This window comes from Lacerta agilis, chromosome 7, assembly GCF_009819535.1.
Source record: "Lacerta agilis isolate rLacAgi1 chromosome 7, rLacAgi1.pri, whole genome shotgun sequence".
Lineage (NCBI taxonomy): Eukaryota > Metazoa > Chordata > Lepidosauria > Squamata > Lacertidae > Lacerta > Lacerta agilis.
Window position 1 is genome coordinate 81552052 of NC_046318.1, and position 9548 is coordinate 81561599.

A 9548-nucleotide genomic window follows, 5' to 3' on the forward strand; every position below is an offset into this window, starting at 1 on the left:
CCCAAACCACCCCTCAAATGAAACACACTTCACACAGAAATTTAAGTTTAATGTTTTTTGGCATAATTTTGGCCACAACTTTATTAAAATACAAAATATGTGAGTGGTTGCTTAGGCATTGGTTCAGACTATCTGTCCCACTGGGGACAGAACTGACATCCTCCCACCTGTGGAAGACAGTAAAGGGAAAACACTTTGGGGAGAGAATGGGAGCTGGGGGTCTGACCCTCGCCTCTCCCCTAATGCTCCCAGGGGCTCTTGCGTGGGCCCTGGCCCCCGATCAGGGGATACGGACAAGCATGGCGAGCCCCTGGATTCCTTTAACGGAATTCCCTGCGCAGCAGCAGCATTGAAGGGGCAGCCACAGCCAACCCTGCCCCTCCACCAACCAATTAATAACCAATGCCTAACCGCCAATCTTACAAGTTGTGACGAATTGCTACGCAGTAGGTGAAAACCAAATGGCACCAGCCAATCAGCCAAATGGAAAAATTCCTACCAGGCCCCTGCCCCAAAAGCAGACAAACCCATGGCAGGCATAGCAAGGTGATACACAGAGGCCTAATAATAGCGAGGGGGGGCAGGTGATCCGATGCATGCAGCAAAGAGGTATATCACGCAGCGAGCCAAGCAATATATAGTCGCTGGGCTGTCCATCAACAATTGCAACATAGAAATCTCCCCAATGGCACCCAGAGCCCAATCACAGCAGTGGCCATCTATACAATCCCGCCCAGCAACAGAGGGGTGACTTGCTGGCCTCCACCGCAAAACATGCTCTCCATGAAGGAGAACCCACTTTACAATCTTTGCAGTAAGAAACCTAAAGAAAATAAATCCCACCAAAGTCTTTGTCCAAAGGAGCTTGCCTTCTACATTGCAGCAGACAAAGGGAGAGAGGGATGGAGAAACATGAGCAGCATGCCTAAAATGTGTGCTCTCCAGATGTTGTTGGACTCCAACTCCCATCAGTCCCAATGAGCATGATCGGTGGTCAGGGATCATGGGAGCTGTAGTCCAAAAAAAAAAAAAAGAGTTGTGAGCAGGGCCGCCATCTTTGGTTTCAAAGAACCAGTGAGCAAATATAAGTTGAATCATATATGCAATCATGTATTTATTAGTAGTAAATTAGAACTTGGTGCATCTGTGCTGCAGATGGAATTCTTGTGCGGTCAGAAAGCTGTGACTCGCAAATCAGAACTTCATGTGTTTGTGGCAACATATTTCCAATCTTGGTTTAATCAGTTTGTTGAATGTAGAAACTTGCATATGTTATGATAAGCTTATAAATTTCATTATTATGTGCAACAGTTTGGATATATTGACTGAGTAGTTTTTTTCTGATCCCCCCCCCCCCAGGTTTTGTATTCCATGAGCTCACTGCAGAACTTTTAATGTAGGATATTATTCCTGTGGAAATCTTCCTCCTAGTCACTTGTAGGTTATAGATTTCTCTGTGCTGAGAATTTGTGACACTTTTCCTGAAAATAAAGGTGGTGGAGGGAGGTTGGGGGTGGTAAGTTCAGTTCAAATTTAAAAGCAGATTTTCTGAATTTTGCAATGCAGTTCTCTGACCAACTTACATGCAGAAAGCTGCTCAGGTGCCCAGTCTAAGGAATGTTGACAAGAAGTAAGGATCTCCCTCTCCCATCCCACTAAGAATATGAACAAGTCTCACCTATGATATTCATTGTTCGACACATTATGATACGTATAATATTAGACTCATATTTTATGCATTTACACTCCTGGTTTCCTAAAGTTACCAGCCCCCGCCGCCACTGCCAGAGGAGTGAGGAGTGATGGCTGCTTCCGTCAAGATCTTGCAAGATCTCATGGAACTCTCACATGGTCTTCTGAAACTCTGGTGAGATCTCATGGGAGTTCTGCAAAATTGTGCTGGGAGTTGCCATTGCCTGACCCTAGTCTCTCTCTCTCTCTCTCTCTCTCTCTCTCTCTCTCTCTCCCTCCCTCTTCCTCTTCCCCTCCCCTCCCCTCCCTCTCAAGTGTAGGGCTTGACTCATATTCATATTTATTCAATTTATTGTTGTTGTTGTTGTTCAGTCGTGTCCGACTCTTCGTGACCCCATGGACCAGAGCACGCCAGGCACGCCTATCCTCCACTGCCTCTCGCAGTTTGGCCAAACTCATGTTAGTAGCTTCGAGAACACTGTCCAACCATCTCATCCTCTGTCGTCCCCTTCTCCTTGTGCCCTCCATTCAATTTATTAGATGCTCTTTTTGGCCACAGGAATGCAAAGTGACCTAACAATATTGGGATCCAGTAGGATTAATGTGCAAGGCACTTGCGGAATGAGTTGTTATTGTACAGATTATATGTGCGGCAGAATTCCTCTCATCTCATTCAAGCTTTGCCTAAGGGTTTGGCTTTGACCAGTGTGATGGGAACAAAAGAGAAGGATCCCAAGTAAAGGGATTGAGAAAACAAGCTCAGGTTCCAGAGAGGGGTGAGCAGTTGTGGGGAAGGGGCCAGGAAGCTTCAGGCGTCTCATCCAGACACCTCTCCTTTTCAACAGCATGCTGAAGGAAGATTTGTGGGAGTTCAGATAGAGCACACAATAAAAGATGTTTAATCTAAAAGGCTGTTGGCCAACATTTTATTCTACTGAAACCAACAATGTTGCTTTCTGTGACCTTGGAAGAAGAAGAAGAGTTTGGATTTGCTATCCCGCTTTATCACTACCCAAAGGAGTCTCAAAGCGGCTAACATTCTCCTTTCCCTTCCTCCCCCACAACAAACACTCTGTGAGGTGAGTGGGGCTGAGAGACTTCAGAGAAGTGTGACTAGCCCAAGGTCACCCAGCAGCTGCATGTGGAGGAGCGGAGACACGAACCCGGTTCCCCAGATTATGAGTCCACCGCTCTTAACCACTACACCACACTGGCTCTCTTAGAGGAGCTTCTCTTAGGATGTTTCACAAAGGCGTAATATAAAACCCAGATAACGGGGCCCTGATAGATTGTCTTAGAGCAGGGGCGCCCAAACTTTTTTCAAAGAAGGCCAGATTTGATACAATTTTACCCCAAAGTTGTTGAGTTTTTTTTAGCATTTTACCCCAGGACATATACTGTCACAGGGGCCAGATTAAATCAACCAGCAGGTTGGATTGGGCACCCAAAAGCCTCCTGCCCTATCCATGTAAGTACCATGCAGGTTGTACAAATTATGCTTAAAGGCAATCTCCAGTAATGTATTACCTGCCTTATTCAGGACCTTTTCATCAGAGCTCCAAGGGATAAACCAGTCTGCCTCTGGTAAAAACTTGGTTTTGGAGCCATGCGAATTGATGTCGCTGCCTATCCTGGCATTAAAGTCACCTGCCAGCAGGATGTTCCAGTCAGGAAATTCTATTTTGGCCTTCTCCAAGCATGACTCCAAATCTTCCCAGATTTGTATTGTCTGAGAGGAAGTACACACGGGGGGAATATAAACGTTGAAACATAGAAAATCTCCCCCTGTGTTATTGGAGATAAGTAAAATCTGAAAATTGTTGCTCCAAAACGGACTTCGGACATGCCCATCTTACAGTGTAAAAAAATCCACAATTTTATTTTATTTTTGTGGCTCATATCTTTCTCCAATTTGAAAATAAAAAAAAACAACCAAAAAATAGACTCCACTTTAAGAATAGATACACAGTTCCTTTCATCCCTGAAATGCTTTTTAGTTCAGTACAACTCAAAAGCTTGCTCCCTTTGTCTACTACAGCACACTTCTTCTCGATCAGCGATGGAGACCTTTCAATGTTGATAGACCTTTGTTGTTGTTGTTCAGTTGTTCAGTCATGTCCGACTCTTTGTGACTGACTCTAGTTGATAGACTACCATTCCCATAATCCCTGTCCACTGACCATGCTGACAAGAGCCAATGCTTGGCAGGGGGTTGGACTGGATGGCCCTTGTGGTCTCTTCCAACTCTATGATTCTATGATTCAATGGGAAATGTAGTTCAATGCCTTCTAGAAGTTCCCTACCCCTTTCCCTGTACTTTCTCAATTCGGCAAATTAGGCTGCATGTCTTCAATTTGCTGTATTTAATATGACCTTTCCTAGCAATTCGTTGCTTCTCAGGTCTTTTTCATGGGTGCGGGGGCAGCAAATCTGGTTTGCAGGGTTCCTTGGTTTTTTTCCTCTCTTTGCCTAGAACTGAAAGAGTAATTTTCAGGTCCTTCTAACTAATTACTAAGCAGTTCTCCATTTCACTCCCTGGGAATCACAAAACATGTGCTCATCATGATAAATGACATAAGAATGAGGGATCATAACGCTTCCACAATAATGGGATATTAATTAATGCTAACTGACAATGTGGTTCCTTTGGAACTGCCTATTACATCTCATATGTCAAAAAGTAGTTCTTCCTCATAATTAATGTAATTGCAACAAGTACCCGCTTTTATTGTTACAGGGAATAACTAATCCAGATTTTTTTAAAACACACACACACAGAGAGAGAGAAATATTCCAGTTACAGAGCATGCCTTCATTAGGCTCCTGAAAATGTTATTCTCTCTTGAGATGAGTTGTTTGTACTTGTTCTCTTCCGTATCTAGATTGTGCTTCCAAATGAGATTCAATTAATGTAACATTCCTTTCTCTTCAGTCTTAAATTCCAGTTTAAATGCAGCCTGTCCCTATGAATCACCCAGCAGCCACTGTAAGAGGCAGTCTGGTGGTTAAGAGGATGCTCTATCCTCAGTTATTCATGTTCCTCCACTAACATCCCATTTATATTATTGAAATGCATCAGAGGAAGAAGAAGAGAGGTGGGTCTGGGCCATGGGATGGACCTTCTGTGAAGAGGCAGTACCAGCATGTCGCTCAAGGGCCAGCTGGCTGATGAGGGAACCTGTTTGTGCCCATACTCTTCAGGGTTCCCTGTTGGTGTAGCACCTCCTTGTGCAGCTAGCCACAGAAACAGAGGGCTCATCCATACTGACCTTTTGCCCCACACTTTCTAGGCACAAATCTGTGTGTTCTCAGTCCGTGTTTGGGTGGTTTTCCCCTTCCACCTACCCACCCGTTGCTTTTCCCCTTTAACGCTGAATCAGAAAAAAATGGCAATTCAAGTTTGGAACAGATTTGTTTTCAGTAGGAAAGGGTTTTGTAGAGGAAGGGGAGGAAGAGGAGGAGGAGGAGGAGGAGGAGGAGGAGGAGGAGGAGGGGGAAACACTATTGGACACAGAGTTTTAAAACATGGACCTATTACTAGAAACGTGGTGCAAAAGGAAATCTGGATGAGCCCAGCATTTGTTTGGCTGCCTCTCATAGCTAACCAGGCCCCATAATAAAAGGCCCCCAACACCCAGCCTCAGTCATAGGTCAGACCCCACCTGGAGAACTCTGTCCATTTGTGGTTGCCATAGTTTAAGGATATTGAAAACAGACTGGAAGGTGTGCAGATGAGGAGGACCAAGATAATCAAGGTTCTGCAAAGCAAGTCTTATGAGGAATGGTTGAGGGAGCTGGATATGTTTAGCCTGGAGAAGAGAAGACCGAGGGGCAGGAATGGAGGAAGGGGGTGCGGTGGGTGAGGTGGGTGTGGTCTGCCCTGGGTGTCACCACTGAGGGGGGTGACAAAATGCAAAGTGGCATGCCCGAGCCACATGTCTCTCCTGGGAGAGAAACGGTGGCTTGGGAGGGCACAGGCTCCATGCTGCCCAAATGGTTTGCCCACTGTGTCCCCCCCAGCTGTAGGGTGGCTGAGTGAGAGGAGGCAGGCAGACTCTGAAGGCACCACAGTGTGACCTGCCCCTATGGGCGGCTCACCCAGTCCCTGGGTACGCCACCCCAGGTGCCCAAGCAGCTTCCACCACCGTTGCTAAGAGGAGATATGATAAGCATCTTCAAATATCTGAACAGCTGTCACATGGTTAGTTTTCTGCTGCTGCAGAGGGCAGGACCCAAACCAATTTTAAAAAGCAAAAATAGTGAGCCCAGGAAGAAGAAGAGTTTAGATTTGATATCCCGCTTTATCACTACCTAAAGGAGTCTCCAAGCGGAAAACATTCTCCTTTCCCTTCCTCCCCCACAACAAACACTCTGTGAGGTGAGTGGGGCTGAGAGACTTCAAAGAAGTGTGACTAGCCCAAGGTCACCCAGCAGCTGCATGTGGAGGAGCGGAGATGTGAACCCGGCTCACCAGATTACGAGTCCACCACTCTTAACCACTACACCACACTGGCGGATGACCGGTGGTGGAACCCAGGGAAAGAAAGGATGGCAAGCTAGGCTGGAGTAGGAGAAATCCATCAATGAAAATATTTCCCATGTCAGGTGTGCTCTGAAGCAAGAAGACCCTGGGATGCTGAGGATCCTGAGGTACAGAGTTTGGGTGTTCAGCTTGCTTGTGAAATCTAACATGAAGTAATACAGAAAGAGTCAGGTCTAAGGACATCAGGGGAAGGGGAGGGAGATGTGTTGCTGTTAAGCAGGTTACTCAGTAGTTTTGAGAGGCAATTGGAATCACCACCAGTGGAGTCATTCCAAATGATGTGCTCCTACTTTCTGCCGAATGGTTGCTTTTACAACACAAGCGGGATGGATTTGGCAATCCAGCTGAGGTTTTCTCTAACCCAAATTGTTCCACCGAGCCACTCGCAGAAGCCTCATCAAGCAGTTCTAATTTCTAATAATGTCAAGCTTTTCTAATTTGGGTATGGAATGAGTGATGGGTTTCTTGCGTGGAGCAGGAGGCAGGGAGCTGTCTCAAATCACAAGATGATGAGTGTGTTAGAGCATTATGCTCCCAAGTCTTTGAGTTGGTTATAATCCTCCGTGAGTGCAGTGAGAGCTGGATTTAGAAAGAAAATCCAAGTTTCGAGATCACTTGAAGAAATACATGGAGTTGTTTGAAAGACGTCTGAAGAAGCAGAGTCGAGTTTAAATTTAAAGGATCCCTCCCTTTTTGCACTATGGGGTGCATGAATTTTTTTAATTTTTTTGTAAATAATTTTTTATTTGATTTTCAAAAATATCTACATACAACAAAAACGAATTCAGAATCCAAATATTGAGATTACTCTGAATCTCCTGACTTCCTCCCATCCCTTCCATGGGTCCTACTGATGATATTTTCAACTGCATATCAATACTTCTCCAATTTTTTATCTTTCTAAATCATCCATGCATTCCATTCCATTACAAATGTGGTTAAAATCCTGCCAATGTTTTAACCTGCTTACAATGATCTCGTATATAAATCATAAACTTTTCCCATTCTTTTTTAAAGTTCTTGTCTTCTTGATTTCTGAGCTTCCCAGTTAGTTTTGCCATTTCGGCATAGTCCATCAACTTGGTTTGCCATTCTTCACTGGTCGATGGTGTCTCTTCCTTCCATATCTGGGCTAGTCGTATCCGTGTGGCTGTTTAGAGTGCATGAATTAAAGCCAATTCACATTTGTGTCCAGCATAGGAACAAAACAGGAAGCTGACTTGTAACATATCAGATGATTGATTGATCCACCTTGCTCAATATTCTCCACATCGATTGGCATCAACTCTCTGGGCATTCAGACCCTGGGCCCTACCTGGAGTTGCCAGGAACTGAACCTAGGACCTTTTGAATGCCATGCAGATGCTTTCCCCTTGAGCTATGGCCCACCTCCAATTACTTTAGTTTGTGAAAGGTCATAGGAACAAGCTTCTAGTCCAGCCGTGGCTTAGCAATCCCTGGATGGTCTACAGTATTAACGTCAGCTGGTGTATGTGTATGTGTATGTGTATGTCGAAACAAAATAGGAAATTCTTTCCAGTAGCAGCTTAGAGACCAACTGAATTTGTTCTTGGTATGAGCTTTCATGTGCATGCACACTTCTTCAGATACACTGAAACAGAAGTCACCAGATCCTTAAATATAGGGGGGAGTGGGGAGGGGTATTACTCAGAAGGGTGGTGGGAATGGGTGATCGGCTGATAAGTGTGGAAAACCTGTTGACGACTCTAAACGACTGCAATTAGTCTTGCAGGGAAAGGCAAGGGGTGAGATGGCTAAAGATAGCTTTGTTATGTATAATGAGATAAGAATCCAATGTCTTTGTTCAAACCAGGTTTCTCCATGGTTTTAAGTTTGGTGATTAGTTGCAATTCAGCCACTTCTCTTTCCAGTCTATTTCTGAAATTTCTTTGTATTAAGACAGCTACTTTGAGATCTTTTATAGAATGTCCTGGGAGATTGAAGTGTTCTCCTACTGGTTTCTCTGTCTTGTGATTCCTGATATCAGATTTATGTCCATTTATCCTTTGGCGTAGGGCTTGGCCTGTTTGTCCAATATAGAGAGCTGAAGGGCACTGTTGGCATTTGATTGCATACACAATGTTGGAAGATGAGCAATTAAATAGTCCTGAGATGGTGTGTTTGATGTTGTTGGGACCAGTAATGGTGTTATCCGGGTTTATGTGGCAGCAAAGTTGGCATCTGGGTTTATTGCAGGCTCTGGTACCAGTGTCCATGTTGAGTCCTGTTTTTGTATTATTGTGGTTGAGGAGCTGTTTGAGATTGGGTGGCTGTTTGTAGGCGATGAAGGGTATGTGTATGTGTATGTGTATGTGTATGTGTATGTGTATGTGTATGTGTATGTGTATGTGTGTGAATGGCCACAATTATAATTGTTGCCTGTACTTTTTTGTGCTTCATTCCTTCTGACCTCAAATCAGTTCCCTCCATCAATTATTGTCAGGGACTGGGCAGAGGAGGAATGGTGGAAACCACCTCCCCAGACTGACCCTTCCAGAGATGAAGGAGACAATTACAAAAGGGATTTGAGGGAGGTCACAGCTCAGAGGCAGGGGGAAAGCTGGGAAATAATGGGAGAGGAGGAGGAGGAAGAAGAAGAAGCATCAGGGGAGAGACAGCTGACAGACACAGTGTCTTTAGAAAACATTCCAGGCCCACCTCTCCCAGAACATGACGGGCCTTGAAAGTAAGGGAGCAGAGAGCTCAAAGGCAAAAGGCACTTTCCAGCACCCATAGCGATGACTCATGAGGAAGTGGGAGAGATGGAGAGGGTGGGGTTTCACTCGGAGCAACACCATTACTCCAAGAGGCTGCATTTCTAAGCCTCTCTCTGTGAATATTGAATAAAAAGAATTGGTAAGAACTTTCGTCTTATCAGTTCCTGGCAACCTACCATGGGGGAGCGGGGATTGGATCCTCTGAAACCTGACAATTATATATCTGGACCTCAGGATAATGTGCCATGCATCTGAGGAAGAAGACTGTAGCCCATGAAGATTAAGCCATCTTGTTGGTACTTTTAAAGATGTCAAGAGACTCATAATTGTTTTTGCTGCACCAGACTGACACGGTTAAGGCTATGGGAAAGGATTGTGCAATGGGAGGTCCTAGGAGGTTGCAGTGCAGCACCTGGAATGCAAAAAAAGTAGTAGCTCCTTACCACTGCTGTTATAGGAAAATAACAGCTAGGTCAACCCAAAGTCCTATCTAGTCCAGCATTCTGGTCTCACAGTGGCCAGCTAGGTGTCCATTGAAAGCCCACAAGCAGGACCCAAGTACAACATCACTTTCC